General features: G+C 41.5%; 1 protein-coding gene across 1 annotated transcript in view; it reads right to left on the bottom strand.

The window, feature by feature from the left end:
• The window catches only part of LOC124286630 (F-box only protein 44-like), a 32,999-nt gene extending 31,060 nt beyond the window's left edge, over window positions 1-1,939 (bottom strand). The window contains exon 1 of the mRNA XM_046723015.1: window positions 1,762-1,939. The gene's annotated coding sequence lies outside the window, so the exon portion shown is untranslated. The remainder of the gene's footprint in view (window positions 1-1,761) is intronic.
• Window positions 1,940-16,861: the final 14,922 nt, after the last annotated feature.

Raw genomic sequence — 16,861 nt, forward strand, 5'->3', positions numbered from 1 at the left:
GAACTTCATTAGCTGCCATTTCCATTCCAACACAAAGTGCATAGGCTTTATTATAATCTAAAGTCTTTTCTGTCAAAAGCCTCTTTTGCATTTGATCATTATTGATTCCACACACCAACCTGTCTCAATATCTGGATAATCACATGTTGATGCAAGGCTCCTCAGTTCCGCTACGTAAGCCGAAACACTCTCATTCTGTCTCTCATATTGAAGTGTCGCCGCTCCACCATGACCGTTCGCTTTGGACTAATGTGATTCTTCATTAACTTGACAATTGCCTCAGTAAGAGATTGCCCGGTTTCGACGGTATGGTCAGATTCCTCAAAAGTTTATAAGATTTACTTCCAATCACACTCAAAAGAATTGCTCTTTGCTTTCCTGCATCTTCAATACTATTTGCAGTGAAATAATGTCCCAATCTCTCAGTATATTCGCCCCAATCGTCACTATCGGGATCAAATTCCTCTATTTTCCCAAACGCCGCCATTTTGTTTGATTTTCACTTACGCGCTTTCCGTTCTCTTCATTCAGGGTCCCGGGAGATTTCCTGATGAGTTTTTCTCACACCTGGATTCGAAATTCCACAGCCTTATAACCTTGTATCCTCGTCGCTAAAATGTGGTATCGTGACTAACATTCTTCCAAAAGCACACGACATGACTTGGAGAACAGCGGCTTTATTTCGGTCGGCTGAAGCATACAAACTTGGGCAGAAAGCACGTGGCCCGATGACGTATGGTCCCATCATGCATTGGGGTACACAGGGAGCAGTTGTTTTCCTCCTGTAGTTAAGGGAGCGTTACTAGTTACATTACTACACACATTTTAACGTCTTTTGGTATGACGCGGTCGGGGATCGAACCCGCGACCTTCCGCTCTTGTGGACAAACGTGACCGACAGACGCTTGAGAGAATAATTACGGACAATGTAGCTCGGGGTACTCATATAATTACGGACTGTTGGAAGGGTTACGACGGACTTGTTGGCCTGGGTTTGTTCACACAAATGTAAATCAATCAGAAATTTCAAAGGTATTTGATGATATTGTTGGTATTTATCATATTGACGTCTTTGTAATTTCTTATGTCATTTTGAATTGACTGGTGCTTGCACCAACCTCATAGAAAATAGGTGGTGGTGCGTGAAGAGGCAGTTGCCTGCGACACACACTGACTTCACGCTACACCTCGCCGAGTACATGTACAGAACTCGTGTACAAGGGGACGTGTTTACTACACTCCTGAAATACATTGGTTTAATGTACCCCGGGGAACGTTGATGGAACTCTTACCCCGGGGAGGGTAACAGGGGATGAAAAATCTGAACCCATCCCAGCCCTAGCGTCACCTATCCTGGATGTTTCCAACGCTAACAATTACCGGTATATTTCAGATCCACCACAGAGGAAGCAAGAACCTGGTGTTTAACTTAGGGAAAATATGCAGACTTTTGGAAACCTGATTCTGCTTCTGATATATTTAGTAAATAAAACGTGTCAAGCGATAGTGTATTTTGTGTGAAATCAAATTCCGTTATCACCTCTATAGTTTTACCCCAAATCTACGCAGAGCTCCACTGACATCACATGTTACCTACCCATCGATAATCACTGACAAACAGTGGAAACTCGGAAGTGATTTTCCCTCAAGGCTCCGGGAGGCCGACCCATGACAACAAAATGACAAAAGAATGACAGGCCATGCTGACTTTGCCATCTTAAAGCTTACTTTACTCCTTGTTGTTACGAATACCGGACTTACCGTATAAAATGATTCCAACCACAATGTATATAACTTCCCTTTGCTCCGCCGTTTTCTCAGGTCGCCCCCACTGTCATGAAACTCGTACAACCGCTCTTACCGTCTGTGTCAATGAACATCTGGATAGCTCCATGCAGTGGTGCAAGAACTCGGTTATGGTAAAGTGCAATACAGTCACTGTGCATTGAGTTTGAACTTCTGTCATGCGTAAAACGCTCCCCAAAATGATCATCATGGATGTTATCCATCATCGCACCGAAAAATAGAAAACACTGATCATGCTGAGTGCAAACTATGATGACAGTAACGTTGGGGCTATTAATGTAGAAAAATGCCTCTCAAACAAGATATAAATGTAGAAGCTGGGCTTTTCCGCTCGGATCCAGTCGAAAGTAAAGCAAATCGTTTGTTTGTGAAATTAAAAAAGGAAGGGCCGACAAAATAATACTACGGAAGCGCTGAAGGGACCTGATGAAATAAAATTTATCTGAGTTAGTACGTTGAGTGCACAAGTCGGGGGCGTATGAACAAGGGGGCGTAAGAACAGGGGGACTTAGCCCCCCCACTACCCTCACATTTTTCAAGAGGAAACCATATCTACCTTACCATAACTACAATTTCATTTTGATTTTCAATACTTTTCATAAATAAGCCACCCCCACCCCACCCCACCCCCACCCCCACCCCACCCCACCGCTCTGAAAACCGTTCCTACGCCCCTGCAAGTTAATATATTGAGCGCACAAGTTAATATATTGAGCGCTCAAGTTAGTTATCTTGAGCGCACAAGTTAGTATCTAGCTTGTGCGCACAAGTTAAAATCGAGCGCACAAGTTAGTATCTTGAGCGCCTGACTTCGTGTTTAGCATGCACGTTTGCTCGACCGATGGTTAAAATGTACAAACTTATATCCTTTTTAGAAGATTTCAAACGATGCAAAGTCGGAGTTAACTATAGGTGTTTATGAGACTATGCAAAAGTATGCAAATGTATCATGAACATTGATAATGTTTATGTAAATGTTCATCGTCTTTATGCTTGACAATACTATTCTTTGTAACTGATTTTACTACTTTTTGCTTTATTAAAGCAGGCCCAGGTATGTGTAATGTCATAATAAAAATGAAAACAAACATGAGTAGGAGTTATTACAGGGATGAATAGTGGTTTTACCGACTTCTAATATTGGTACAAAGTATTATGAACACTAGCGTAAAGCTTGGATACCTTGGTTTGTGCTACGGCTTTATTATGTATATATAGTATTACATGACCATGAAAAATGTAAACAGTGAGTGTTATACTTAATTATAAAACTCATGTCTGACGTATTGAGTTTAACTCTGTACAATATCATATAAAACCCGCCTTATTTATTTTGATCCATTATTATGTGCACGTGTAGCACATATACCGACTTTATTTCTTACTAAAATACCATGTTCCTCGTTTTACTTCATCCGTTTCAATCCCTTATGTATACGTATGTTGTGACCGGAATATTGCTAAAAGCGGCGTAAACCGTACTCACTCACTAACACATCAGCAAAATCTGGTATCTGGTGCGAAAGAGGGACATGCACCTCAGAATACGCTTCAAGTGGCGTACTATACTATACCATGATTTTTGACAAGATGTATTTTATCTTTGTTTTGGAACCAAAGACTGAAATAAGCATGAATTTCCGCTCATCCGTTGCTTCGACATGAACTGCTTATGGAGTAGTGTATCTCAAGATACTACGTTGAGCTTTCAACATACAAACTTGTGCGCTCAACATACTAACTTGTGCGCTCAACATACTAACTTGTGCGCTCAACATGCTAACTTGTGCGCTCAATATACTAACTTGTACGCTCAAGATACTACCTTGTACGCTCAATATACTAACTTGTACGCTCAACATACTAACTTGTGCGCTCAACATACTAACTTGTACGCTCAACATACTAACTTGTGCGCTCAACTTGTGCGCTCAACATACTAACTTGTGCACTCAACATACTAACTTGTACGCTCAACATACTAACTTGTACGCTCAACATACTAACTTGTGCGCTCAACATACTAACTCGTGCGCTCAACATACTAACTTGAGCGCTCAACATACTAACTTGTGCACTCAACATACTAACTTGTACGCTCAACATACTAACTTGTGCACTCAACATACTAACTCGTGCGCTCAATATACTAACGTGTGCGCTCAACATACTAACTCGTGCGCTCAACATACTAACTTGTGCGCTCAACATACTAACTTGTGCGCTCAACATGCTAACTTGTGCGCTCAACATACTAACTTGTGCGCTCAACATACTAACTTGTGCGCTCAACATACTATCTCGTGCGCTCAACATACTAACTTGTGCGCTCAACATACTACTTGTGCGCTCAACATACTAACTCGTGCGCTCAACATACTAACTTGTACGCTCAACATACTAACTTGTGCACTCAACATACTAACTTGTACGCTCAACATACTAACTTGTACGCTCAACATACTAACTTGTGCACTCAACATACTAACTTGTACGCTCAACATACTAACTTGTGCACTCAACATACTAACTTGTACGCTCAACATACTAACTTGTACGCTCAACATACTAACTTGTGCACTCAACATACTAACTTGTACGCTCAACATACTAACTTGTACGCTCAAAATAAGTTTTATTTCCTCAGGTCCCTTCAGTGCTTCCGTATAATACAGTTGTCATAAAATACAAAATAGTTGTTCCGTCACTTGAAGTTTTAAGACACTACGAATGAAGACATGATATATTTTAAATGAGAAGTTTTGTCCTTTAATCTTTCAAGAAGAGACAAAACAGGTCATGAAATGATGCATCGTATATGGCAAGGCATTTTCACATTTATTCCGTGATTAGTGACATTAATGTAACGGGGATGGCTCTTTCACAACACAACTCCTTCGAGGCTGCAAGTTCCTTGTTTATTACTGTAGTTTGTATTGTATAATATAAGTCTGAAACAGTGTATATGAATATATAACACTCCATCAAAATACCTATTTTATCACATTCATTTCATTGCACATTGTTCAGATAATTAATAATTGCAGTACTACCATTGAACATATATACTGAGTCAAAAAAGAAACTTCACATTCTTTCTTCAGGGCACTATAAAAGAACAAGAGATGGTAAGATGGTGAAATTGTTATTATTTCATTGCTGAGATCTGTGTGATGTACTCGATACACTGACAGTGCCATAATCAGTTCCATTAGGCTACACCGCCGTTCCAAAACATGGGTATACAGAATGTCAAGTCACAAGAATAAAAATGCGAAATTTCTCAGTTCAATATCGTGTATGGCCGCCCCGCGCATTCACCACTAGCTGCCAAACACCGTCTCCTCATCGACTGCCTGATGCTTGTGAACACCTGGTTGGGGATTCTGCGCCATTGCTCTTGCAAGGCAGCGCCAAGTTCCTGCAAATTCTGAGGTTGGTTCCTAAGACCACGAAGCCTCCTCCCAAGTGCATCCCAAACGTGCTCTATTGGATTAAGGTAAGGGGACCTCGATGGCCAGTCCATGACGTTGATTCCAGCGTTTTGAAGGAAATTTCGTGTCAACATCGCGGTATGCGGCCGAGCAATATCATGCTGGAACTGTAGACCTGGGCCATGAGCCGCCATGAAAGGAACGAGTTCAGGGGTGAGCACCTGGTCGCGGTCAGCAGCAGCTGTGAGGTTTCCACGGATTACCAGAAGTCGGGAACGGTTGTTCCCACAGAAAGCACCCCACACCATGCAACTTCCGCCCCCGAATCTGTCGACTTCCTGTACACAACATTGGGCATACCGTTCACGACGTCGTCTCCAGACTCTATGCCTGCCGTCCACGAATCTGAGGGTAAACCTGGATTCATCGCTAAAGACGACTCGATTCCAGTCTCTCTGGGTCCATCGGAGGTGACGTTGGGCCCCCCGTAATCATTTTGTTTCCAGAGCATAACTCAAAAACCGTTCAATATTAACACCCAACATCAGCTATCCCATTAGACTCTCTGCCTCCAATTGATCTCGTCCCCGAGCAACTGGTCACCAAAACCTGCAATATGTCAACTTGGCTATGCTTCTAACAACAGTCCATTATTAGGGGATGGCAAATCAGAACCTACATGTTCCACCGCTAAGTTAAATAGGGATCTTTCCCCATGGAGTTCGCAGAGGCTTTCAGAGTCAACAGAAATATTTATGCCGCGGGTAATTCTGTAGTCAAGGAAAGCATGGGGGCTCACGAAGAATATGTCTTGGATTTAGCAGCCCAGTACGAATCTGATGCATACTACGAATATCATAAACGTTTTGCCATGAGGGTAGCAGCATATGCTGCTATCAGAAAACAGATCCGGACAGCAACATTTTCAATGCATGCTGTGCTAATCGTAGGAGGGAAGTATGCACGTCGTGCAACAGTCTGGACCACATCCAATCTGAGAGCCCTTCACCGAATGCATCTGGTAAGCCCAGTAGATACCCTGGTGACCGCCAGTTCAACCAGAATTGATCTAGGGATCAAGACTCCAAGGGACGACCTCAAGTTTTTAATAATAATCGGGAATTGCAATAACTTTAATGCAATAACTTTAAGGAACTACAAGGCTGTCAGAGAGACAGGTGCAGTTTTACGCGCATGTGTGCCTGAACTGCCATTCTGGGACCCATCACACGTCTAGAGTATCTAAGAATCATTCTAGATTCTGCTACTATGTCAGCCCAATTACCTCAAGATAAGGTGATCCGCATTTCTACAGTGATTGAAACTTTCTTACACAAGAAGAAATGTACTAAAAGAGAGTTACTGTCCCTCCTTGGTCATCTGAATTACGCGTGCCGCGTGATTCCCCCTGGGAGAGCCTTTGTGTCATACCGCATCCGCTTGTCTTCCTCCGTGTCGAAACTGCACCATCATGTGTCACTGTCTAAAGAGTGTCGCCTAGACTTAGGTATGTGGAAACAGTTCTTGCTTCAGTGGAATGGCGTCTCCTTTTTTCACGACGCTAGGATCACCGACGCCCATGACATAGAACTATTCAGAGACGCTGCTAGGATCACCGACGCCCATGACATAGAACTATTCAGAGACGCTGCTAGGATCACCGACGCCCATGACATAGAACTATTCAGAGACGCTGCTAGGATCACCGACGCCCATGACATAGAACTATTCAGAGACGCTGCTAGGATCACCGACGCCCATGACATAGAACTATTCAGAGACGCAGCAGCGTCTGTTGGACTCGGGGATTCTATCAAGGCCAGTGGTTTGCCGAGCAATGGCCCAGCAATATCGGAGCCAACTCCACTCTCATGATATGTAGTGCTTTTCTACAGCTTTATGCAATCGTCGTGGCGGCTTTCGTGTGGGGAAAGAACTGGTGTACAAAGCGAATCTTATTTCGCTGTGACAATCTTGCAGTGGTGCAAATCATTAATAAAGGTAGAGCTAAAGATAAAGATATCATGGCACTTATGCGTAAGTTAACCTGGATGGCTGCTGTGGGTAAATACGTTATGTTAGGTAAACATGTTCCTGGAACATACAATGAAGTGGCTGATTGCCTGTCTCGATTTCAGTTTCACAAGTTCCATCGGCTAGCCCCTCAGGCAGCACACAGTGCAACTCGGTGCCCAGGCAGCTCAGCAGTGATGTGGTATTGAATCAACACCTAGACAGCATGTGGGCAGCTTCCCTTGCACCGCGAATGGTCACGGCTTACATCACTGGCTACCAGAGTTACCTTAACTTCCTCATCAAGGATCAAGTTTCTCAACCTCCCTTCAGCGTTACCCAACTTCCAGTCATAACGGAGGATCTACTACACTACTTCATCGCCTATTGCTTCAGCTTTTTACAGTTACAGTGTTGATACTTGCCTAAACCATCCTTCTTCACCAGGCATGAGTCGACTCCAAACACTGCTCAGAGGATACAAGAAATTACATTGTGCCACCACCAAGCAACGTCTACCCATTACCTACGACATCTTGACACGCATCGTGACCATTCTTCGTAAGGGAGTGCTCGGTGTGTTTGATGATCTAGTCCTGGAGACTAAGTGTTCTTTTAGCCTTTTTCGGGTTTCTCCGCTGCGGAGAGTTTACGTGTGCCAAATCCTTCGATCCTCAAGTCAATCTGTGTGTTGAAGATGTAGTTATCCACCCAGTACAAGCAAAGTGTTCAGTGAAGCTCAAATCGTCCAAAACAGATCCCTTCCGTCAAGGGGTTACAGTCAACGTGTTTCCTGCGACAGGAGCTTGCTATGCATTCTCAAGTTTGAGAAGGCTCATGTGTGTAAGGCTTCAATGTGGAGCCAAGCCTTCTGACGCATTGTTTGTGGATAGGTCAGGTATACCAGTGTCCAGAGCTCTGTTTCTGTCAAGGCTTAATGTTGCGTTGTCCAGATCCGGGCTGAATCCAGCATCATACTCAGGGCATTCCTTCAGGATCGGCGCTGCCACCACAGCAGCCAACGCCAAGATACAGGACCATATGATTAAGACTCTGGGTAGATGGTCGTCAGACTGCTTCACTAGGTACATTCGCACCCCCGAAGCGGACGTGCGCCGTGCCCAGTCCACAATGGCCGGCTTTTGACTGTTTCCAGTGCATACCGGTATCATGTGCCTTAAATACTCATGTTCTTTCAGCATGTTTTTCAACGTGTAATTACTTAACTACTCTCAACACATTATATCATTAGGGGATCTCGGCTGCTACCTCGTTTGGGGCATTTTAATTCATAATATATCCCCCAATTCTCATAAATAAAATTCTTCCATCTTCACCCTGCGCAGACCGGCTAATGCCTCTGCACATTAAGCTTTTGTCAGGCCGGCTTGTCACCTGCAATTGCTTCCATCTCTGGTTGTCTGGTGTCAGCCCGATCTGTCAACAAATGAAAAATCGGATGTTCCTAACCGTCGACAAAACAAAAACCCGGAGTGTCGACATCGCGCGGTCAACATACCGTGACGGTGTTAATTAATGAAAGAGAATGTTTGCTTAGTGGTTTGCAAGTGGCTATGGTGGCTACAGCTATGCTCGTATCATGAGTAAATGAATTAAGTTGATTAAAGAGAATGTCTTTTTAACAATTTGCAAGAGGTGAGGTGAGGTGAAATTGGGTTTAACGTCGTGCTTGGGAATATTTCGCTCATATGACGACGTGCATGCGTGTGTATGTGTATGTGCGGCTGCTTGTACTAGCCCAGACTTAAGCTGGTTTTATAGTGCCAGCTCACTGAGATACCATGCCGCAGTGAAGCATGAATACCCCACTCAGACACAGTATACTGACTCCGAGCCGACCAGTCCTTGTTGTACCCATTCATGCCGAGCGCCAGGCAGGGACCAACAAGTACCATATTTTAACGTCTTTTGGTATGACGCGGTCGGGGATCGAACCCGCCACCTTCCGCTCTCCGGGCGGACGCTCTAACCACTACACCACGGAGGCGGTCGCACAATTTGCAAGAGAATTAAGGTTGCAAAAACAGACTATTATTTTACGTTGTGCGAGTGGAAGGATTACCATTTTGGAGTTTAACATGCAACAACATCCGGAAAGAAACAGAGAGCTTACAAATTATTTTGTGATATTGGGAGTAGAAGGATTATCGAAATGCTCTTGTAAACATTTAGCATTTGGGTATATATAATAGATCATGAATATTTTGTTACCACTGTCAAAATGGCAAATGCTATGGTGCGGGTTACATTGATTGACAACATTCATAGAGGTCAGAATCTTTACCACAATGGATTCAAGTACAGAGTCAACAGACGCAGAGCTCAGAAAACATACTGGCGATGTACAGATGCAACCTGTCCATCATATCTGGTTACAGAAAACAACCTGCTGAATATGGTCACAACCATCCTGCTATTCCGTTTCTTACTGAAGTCGATGCGTTCAAGTCAAAGCTAGGATTCGATCCTTGAAGGCCGACCTTCTTGCCGACAGACTTACTGATTTGAATTACACAGACCATGTATCAGAGTTGCTTCATCTTGGCTGAACATTCAGATTACTTTAGTGCACATATAAAGGAGTTTGGGCAAGAAGAAATAACTGGACTCATCTTTTATATATTTATTACTTATAAACCTGCAGAAATCACTTATTTATAAAAAAAAAAAACACACAAATATATTGTGTGAGCTTTATGAAATATATATACAAATATGTTATATTGTGTGACATATGATACATGCATGTTGTTATATTGACTGAATAAATATATTGTCTACTATATATATCACACTCTGTTTTAATTTGTTTGTTAATTTCGAGAACACTGGGAGTGAAGTCACTCATGTAGAACATCACCTCCCTTTTCCCGGACAGTCGACAAGTAATTTGGACGGATTATTTCTTGTTGTCGACAGTCCGGGCATAAACCTTTTTATCTCAATCCGGCCAATATTATGTGTGTATTTACAATAAATGTATTTTCAATTCATTCCTGCTTGTGTTGTTTCTGTACAAATAACGCGGTTATGGTAGAATGGAGATAAACATACTGTGTTTAACTTGAGGTTTTAAATAAAAATATTGAGCTATTATAATTTCGTTTTATAGTATTATAGTTTTCAAACACAGTATGTTTATCTCCTAATTACACTGGACACATCAGCCATTTTCAAAATTTCATGCTGCTTCGGTGAATGTATTTTGAGGGTGTTAGGGTGTTAGGATAGGTATAGATGTCCGATGACCGTGTAATGCATGTGTACCATTTTTGTTTTTCCTTTCGCATTTTTAATACTTTTCTTCACATAAAAACGTCGAAAGTACACGATGAAATACTTTCATGTTGAAATGTGGGCTAATCGAAATTGTCCTGAAACTTGCAACTGTCACTTTCACACGCTACATTTGTTCAGCAATTATCGAAGGCTGACTAACCCTTGCGGCATCACTAGACATGCTCATGTCTCCCTCATGTCTCAGTACGATCAACGTTATCCTTACAGTGTTCCCTTCAACACTTGTCTGTCACAAAATCACATGATGTTTGTTTTAAACTTAAATGCATGAGTACTGTCAATTCAATGAGTGACGCCTGACGTAAACAGCCGTTTTCAGTTTGTGCCATAGAATGGGACGAGAGTGTCAAATGGCATTGGGACCATTCATCTTAATGTGTGTAGATAAAAATCATGACACACCGAGTTTACCCGCAACCTCCATAATTGTCCGTGAACGGTTCGACCCTTTCCGTTCATTTCCGTAATTTTACCCTAAGGCATGATTTACACATTGAATTAACAGGCGCGTAGCAAGCCAGTTTTTTTCGTGTAAGCCCGATAGGTTGCAAAGCTTTATAGTTAGATAGTATTGAGGGCTTGCGTAACCTTTTTAGCCAAAATCATGTGTAAGCCCGGGCTTTTTTAATAACAGTGTGGACGTAGCTCAGTTGGTTAGTTGCCAGGCTAACAATCCGAAGGTTGCAGGTTCGTGTCCGATGAATTCTCACAAAATTGGTTGTTTGTCTTAGTGACATGTCACCTACAACAGAGATCGTCAGCACATGAAGTTGTACTTAATTCTAAAGTTGCTCCCAACCAACATCAGTGCCCCTTTACATTTGTCTGATCACGAAAAAATCTTCCCTCACAAAAAATGTCAGAGCCTCCTCGAATTGCAAAGGCACCTACAATGAGAACAAGCATCTGAGGCATACCTACAGAATATAGCGCTTATGGCAGGCACTGTACTTTTACCTAATAATGTATTTAAATGGTTTAACAATCTAGACGTCATCATGCTCAAGACAAATCATATATCTAATGAAAATTCCATTTTAAATATCCTGAAGTAGCTTATAGTGAGTGAGTGAGTTTATTTTACGCCGCACTCAGCAATATTCCAGCTACATGTATATGGTGGCGGTCTGTAAATAATCGAGTCTGGACCAGACAATCCAGTGATCAACATCATGAGCATCGATCTGCGCAATTGGGAACCGATGACATGTGTCAACCAAGTCAGCGAGCCTGACCACCCGATCCCGTTAGTCGCCTCTTACTACAAGCATGGGTTGCTGAAGATCAATTCTAACCCGGACCTTCACGGGTTGAGTAGCTTACAGAAAGTGCTCAGAAGCGATTTGGATTTGGCAAGAATTAGAGCGTGCTCTTGGTCTGAGTGAGGCAATAACTTTGCAAACAGCCGATGCCAGATGGTTCCATGTTGCCCAGTCACCCAAAAGCTGTCTCATCAGCATCCAGGAAACCCTCCTCCTGAACAACTTCCCGTAACAACAGCCAGACTCCAAAATTGAGTCAGAACGGCAACAGCAGCCCACACAGTTGGTCGACATTGGAGATAAATTCACCCATTACAGTCATTCGATGACTAAGACAAACTGGTATATACTCTGCCGACGTGATCACTCAGGTCTGTGCTGAACACTATCGATTTTGCCCATTAGTATGGATGACCTCAGTTCTTCTCCCATTCTCATCAAAGGTCCTTGAGAAGGCTGTTAAGCGCAGGTTATCTGCTCATCTTCAAACTGACCTCTTTGACAAGTATCAATCTGCTTATAGAGCTTCCCACAGTACGGAAACAGCTCTGCTACGTATTGTGAATGACCTTCAGAATGCTGTGGACAATGGCCAAGTTGGTCTCCTTGTGCTATTAGATTTGTCGGCGGCGGTCGATACAATCATGTCCCGTTGCATCGTTCAAAATGTCAAAAATTGAACCACGAGAATTCCGCTCTCTGCCACCTTCCCCGCAAAGCTGTCACTTCTATGTTCGTACACTTTGAAAAGCTTGGCCACAATCCAGTCCCAAATGATGAGAAGAATGTTCCAAGGAATCCCAAGTTAGTCGCATGTACACAAAGCAGCACTGTCACTCTTTTGTCGCATGCCGGGGTGGAGGCAGGTACGTGAAATCATGATCGACACTCGCCGGTCATAAAAAATCAACAGTCTTTCGACTCTTTGATGAGTTACAGGAAATAGTTTGATCAGAAATGGATGTATTTTTCGATTCAGCAGGGTTCAGGTTCGACAGTCAGTCAAGTATTTTCCACTGTCACTTCGAATTTCAACCTTTCGCAAAATGTAAACACTGGCTCGTCCGCCATTTCAAACTGTCGCGTAACTGTCTACTTCCAAGAAAATAAGTAGGTCAGACGATTCCATTATAGTGTGGCCAGGGGGGTACAGTAACACGGCACACAAAACAATAGGCTCGTTTCGGTCGTGTGGAGTTATGAGTATAAAAACCAAGCTCTTAGGTGTTACATTATTGCATTGAATAAACCTTAGTTTGTTTTCTTTGGACAGAATATTTTTTATGTTGCAATGTTAACTAAAATACGAACGGCACCTACCACTCCCTTCACAGACGAGTTCAATTCGCCTTCTCGTCCCAAGCCGGATTACGCCGCGTGTCTTCCGCAGGACGAGGAAGTTCGATGTTAAATCGGTTATGGTAGAATGGAGATAAACATACTGTATTTTGAAATAAGATGAATGTTAGACCGAATTGATAGTCTCGGCCTACCTTTAGAATACAGCACCACAAACTTTGAAAATACATCATAATACCCTTTTACATAATTTTATGTGATTTTGTTCCAAAGCACGTTCTTGAAACAATGCCTTATGACCCTGGCATAGCAACACGGTTGTCTATCACGGTGAGTGCGTATAAGCTCCACTCACTGATGTTTCATGTATACTAGTTATGGCATTGAATAAGCCCAATGATGAGAGTTTACAGTAGTTGTTTACCTGCATATGCACAACTTATGGCAAGCACAACTTTATGAGAGCACTTTTATTTTAAATATATTATATATTTCGCTTTCAACGTAATTTTTAGGACTAAATGAATTATAAATGGGAACTAATATATATATAGATTTTTTTCATTCAGTAATTTGCATCATTAAACAAGAATGGAGTTTATTTATTTACATTATATATTTCGAAGTGGTAAGTATACATTACATGTCAGCCATTTTCATGCTGCTTCGGTCAGTGTGTTTTCTTCATTAGGATTATTTTCAAGGGTTTAGGTTTAGGTTTTTTGGGGTTATGGTTATGGTTAGGGTTAATGTTAGGGTTAGGGTTAGGGTTAGGGTTAGAATCCAATATGGTAGGTATAGATGTCCGGTGTAATGCATGTGTTAACATTTGGGAGCCTACATTTCTTCAGCAGTGATTCGAAGGCTAACTCACCCTCATGGCATCACCAGACATGCTCATGCCTCCTTCATTCCTTAGTGCGATCCACATTATCCTTACAGAGTTCCCTACAACACTTTTCTGTCACAAAATCACCAGATGATTTTTTTTAAAAGCATGTCATTCATGTATACCGTAACATCTGACAGATGTCAACAGCCGCTGTTTTCAGTTTGCGCCCTATCGGCTCATTCCACACCACACGGTATCTTGTAGATTACGGAATGGGACGAGTGTGCGAAATGGCATCGGGACCATTCGTCAATTTTCCGTAGATTCAAATCACGAGACACCAAGGATACCCGTAACCTTCATAATTCTCTGTGACATATTCGACTATTTCCGATAATTTCCATAACCTCTCAGGAATGACTAGATAAATTTGCACATCGTGCAACAGTGCAGACATAGCTCACTCAGTTAGCTGTCGGGCTAACAATCCAAAGGTCGTGAGTTTGACGGATTCTCACAAACTGGTTGCTTGTCTCAGTGACATGTGGCCTACGGCAGAGAACATCCTCATGAGATGTTGTGGTGCTGAATTCTAAAGGGAGACTATATAAGGGGGAGTGGTCACTCCTCGGAAAGCCCCTTAGCGTAAGCCTCGGCTCGTCACGTGACCAGTGTAGCCAAATATGGCGGTAGCGTAGTTTTTAAGATTGAGCCCGGTTTATTTTCAACAGCTTTTCACATACGCTGAGTGTTGTGACAACTGAAAACCTACATGTAGAAGATAAGTTACCTATTCTGTAACTTCATTTTAAGTCAAATAATTGTTAATAGTGTCAGTATTAGTACAGTAGATTTGTAGTAAAGTTTCAAGTCGGCATGTTGTAGCTCACTGGCTTCAATTCTCAGTACACATCGAAGAAAGACTAAATTATATCGCTAAAAACTTCTTTCACATATTCGTTTAATCTTTAGAAGGGAAATATACCTTTAGTTGAAAGGTGTTTGCAAGTAATAGTGATAGTTTTAAAACTAAAATTTTTTTGTTAGGGTGTATTTGAGGTGTGTGAAAAAAAATATGACATATCGCCGATCTGCCATTGAAATACTACAGGGCGTTGTTTGAGTGTTTCTAGTTGTTGTTCTAAAACATCTTTCACATACACCTTTAAGTTTTATGAGGGGAATATACCATCAGGTGAAAGGTGTTTGCAAGTAATAGTTTTATAATTTAAAAACATGTGTTAGGGTGTTTTTGAGGTGTGTGAAAAATATGACATATCGCCGATCTGCCATTGAAATACTACAGGATGTTGTTTGAGTGTTTCTAGTTGTTGTTCTAAAACATCATTCACATACACCTTTGAGTTTTATGAGGGGAATATACCATCAGGTGAAAGGTGTTTGCAAGTAATAGTGATAGTTTTATCATTTTAAATTTTTTTTAGGGTGTATTTGAGGTGTGTGAAAAATATGACATATCGCCGATCTGTTCTGATACGCCATTGATGCTTGTGATGCTTGAGTGTTATAGTTCTAAAACTTCTTTCTTTCTTGTTGATCTTAGTATGTGACAAAACTGGAAAGGTGTTTACAACGCTTTGTGATAGTTCTAAACTTTCTGTTTTTGAGGGGTCTGTGACAGTGTCAGTTCACATTCTGTCAATGTCCATGCCATTCCACACTTGCAATAAGATATCTGAATTAGTTACTAATGTAAATGATTTTTTTAAAAAAGGACAGCTGATGTTAACACATGTGTTCTACAGATAGTTTTGCGTTCTTTAACATGTTTGGGGAGGGATGGCCGTGGTGTATCATTTATTCTTTCATTCATTCACATATGTATTTCTTTCATTCATTCACATATAATTCTTGCTCTTAATTCATTCATTCATTCATTGTAAAATTCCGACTGATACAACACACTGGCTGAAGTACTGTTAAACGCAGCCGAAATTGCGCTGGGAACGAACCAAGTCACTGTGTGCGTTGGAGCATGACGAGGCACACGTTAATTAGTACAAATGGTAAAGAAAGCAATCGAGTGGCCTATCCCTGTTGTAGAGTATCCCTGCTAAATTAATCATTTGAAACCTCACGCTACGCGTTCGGCTTCAAATGAAATTTAGAGACTATCAATTCGGTCTAACATTCTTCTAATTTCAAAACACAGTACGTTTATCTCCTAATTGTCATACTTTAGAACTGATAACTTTTACAATATCTCTTAAAATCAATGTCATTATTTAGCGTTGACAGAATCTCTAACTGTGATATAGATATGTTGTTGTCACAGACAAAACTCAATGTCTGTTTTATTGACACCTGTGTGTCTGCCTGCCTGTCTGTTAAAACCAATATGCAATACACAACTGCGATCACTGACCATATGCAATTTGAACTTAACACCAATCAGGCTATACACCGTAAACAAAACGCATTGATTTATGGCCCAAGTTCGGTCTCTGTCACATTATGTAATTACACAGACAGGCAGGTGTGATGCTATTTTGTGTGTATTTTATTTTTTAGTCTTTTAATTCTCTGTAATATTAGCTAGCATCTCAATTGTTAATCTATAGTCCCAGTACCATATGTTATACACTGTCTGCTTTTTATTATTCAACCTGTACCATTCTACTCTACCCACATATCTTGTTCAAATGTAACCAAGTAAAGTGAATAAAAATACTTTACAAAAAAAAAAAAAAAAAAAGGTGTGATACTTGAACACATGACATGTTATGATGTCTGTTGATTGCAAAATGTTATACACAAAAAATGAGCATGTATTTACAAAACCCAACATCTCTATATAAACACACACAATGAGCCGTGAGGGCATCTGCAAATGAACCAGCCGTTACACTTGAGTGCACACCCACCCGCTCTGA

The sequence above is a fragment of the Haliotis rubra genome, unplaced genomic scaffold (assembly GCF_003918875.1).
Source record: "Haliotis rubra isolate DU_JTF1 unplaced genomic scaffold, ASM391887v1 Scf388, whole genome shotgun sequence".
Lineage (NCBI taxonomy): Eukaryota > Metazoa > Mollusca > Gastropoda > Lepetellida > Haliotidae > Haliotis > Haliotis rubra.